Raw genomic sequence first — 2,561 nt, 5'->3', positions numbered from 1 at the left:
TATACCCATGATCCTCCTCTTATCTAACAAATATGAGACTTTATTCGCACTCCCAACAATCCTCCCCTCGAACAAAGGACCATCGAGTCTCCCCAAATAGTCATCCATCCATCTAACTCTTTATCTAGGCTAACTCCTCTTCACCTAAGCACATCCCCTATCCAATAGACTTCAACCACAGATCATACCATGACTACTTCCAAGGCTCCACTATACATCTTTGTTTAGCACTTGAAGATTCTAAAGGCATAGTTAAGTCAAGGGCATGGCTTTGATCCACTTGATTGGAAAAGCCTCTCACTTCTACTGCAAGAATAAGTAAAAAAATGACAGAGAAATTAAAAGGAAATCAATAGAAATAGGAAACACAAGAATTTGAGTGAGGAACTCCGAACTTAGAAAAAATGACAACTCACTAGAAAGAAATCCACTAGCGCTCTCTCAAAGCTTTTAATATTACTTTACACTCTTTTCCCACTCTCAAACTATAGAATACATTAAGGAAATTTAATTAGAGTTGGCCACCAAAACTTCAAGTGTTTCTAATTCAGATGACTTGAAACTGTTGGATTTTATGTCCTAAAACTTGTAGTTTGTAAATTAATAAATATATTCTATTTTGTTTTTCGATAAAGTTGTTATTGAAATTGTAATCTGGAATCCAATAAACTAAGGTTCCGAGGCTATTTAATGTAATTTAAACTTTATGTAGTGACATAAATGTGGATCAAGTTCAAATATATAGCCAAAAGGATCGTATATTAATAAAGTTGGGCGCCTTATTCTGGGGACACTATGGATGCGGCCCACTTTGTAGATAGTACAAACGATGTGATCTTGAATCGTTCATATAGAGATATGTGAGTGGGGGTATCCTATGTAAAGAGTTTACATAAGACTGAACCATGAAATAGTCACTTTTTACGTTTTAAATACCGTTTTATGTATAAAATTGACTATTTCGTTAATGACCTAGGTAACTTAATCTTAATCCTGAGCTAATTATGAACTCCTGTTCACTCAGAATTAGCCTTAGATGTGCATAGATGAGGGCAGCTCAATATCGCTGACCCAATAAGCCTCCCATTTCAGGGGTAAGATCGGGTGGATAGCTGGGAACATAGGGTGCAAGACGGAATTCACTCCTACCCGTTATAGGGATAGTAGATAGGTTGTTCCCTTTAGTATTGAATCCAGGTCTTGAACAAGGAACCCCACCCTCTCCTTGGCCCGAGAGGGATTCGGTTTATAGGTTGGACCTTAAACCAATTGTTCATTACATGATCAGTGGAACTTAAGGAAAAAGATGTAATCTTGGGGGTAAAACGGTTTTTATGACCCAGCCGAGATTACGAACAACCTGTGAAGGATTAACTTACTCATCATAGTTATATCAAATGGACACAAATATATCTATAGTGAGGGGAGTGCAACTACGGGACTTTAGTGGAATGACCCGTTAGTTAACGAATGTTGATTAGCTCCATCTAAAGAGTTTAGCTAGCTAATATCAGATCGTTAGAGCTCATGATCTATAGGTACAATAGGTTCCCCTACTAGCTCATATGGAATAAACTTAGAACAGTATGATATAATAATTTGAATTGTTCGAATTAGGTAGAGAGAGAGAAACCAACAAGTATATGTTATATAGTGGTCGGGTTATTTTTAGCTTAAAGATACAGCTTTAATATTTAAATGTGATTTAAATATCAAGAATATGAATACGTTCATATTCGAAAGCACGAAAATGATGGAAATGGTCAAAATTGTAAAAAGTCAAAGAGTCAAAACTTTGACCGACTTTATATTCATATGTGATTTGAATTCGAGAAAATGAATGCGGATTCATGCTCAGGAGGTCAAAAGTAGTCAACACGGAAAAAATCATAAAAAGTCAAAATGTTGATTGTTTGGTCAAAGTTTGACTTTGACCAAATGACTATTTTGCCATTTGACTATAGTTATGAGAAAATCCAAACTTTTGTTGAATAATTCCACTAACAAAATAGTGGGCTAGGTGTTGGCTTATAGTGGAGACATTCTGAGTCCAAAGGATAGTAGGTTAACTCTAATGGTGGTCAAAAAGAGTTCGGATCAAGATTCAACGAGGAGAAGCGGCTTTCGGGAGCTTCAAAGGTGGCATCTCTACACTTTTAATTCACTGTTTTTCCTTCAATTGCATGCTATTATCCTTTAATTTAAAAGCAATTAGAGTGTAATTAGGTCTCAATTCCACTGTGTATGTCTCGTATTCCATCATGTGGTATCAGAGCATGCTAGAATTACTCTCAATTGCTTTTGGTGGGTGTTTTTTTCCTATCTATTCAAGTGTTGAATGAAATATGGACTAAAGTGGATTTATTATTATTTTGGCATTTTTTACCTTTAAATTTCTTATGGAAATTTGTAATTGCTAACTTTTTTATGAGCATTAATGTGTGAAAAAGGATCTGTAAATTTTTTAGAGTCATTAGAGTTGAATTTAGGCTATAATTGCTTGATTCGGAGAGAGATAACAGCAACAAAAATGGAGAAAAAAAGCTTACAGACCCGTTTTT

Source organism: Benincasa hispida, chromosome 12 (genome assembly GCF_009727055.1).
Source record: "Benincasa hispida cultivar B227 chromosome 12, ASM972705v1, whole genome shotgun sequence".
Lineage (NCBI taxonomy): Eukaryota > Viridiplantae > Streptophyta > Magnoliopsida > Cucurbitales > Cucurbitaceae > Benincasa > Benincasa hispida.
The sequence above is the reverse complement of the archived record's forward strand: the minus strand, read 5'-3'. Positions refer to the sequence as shown.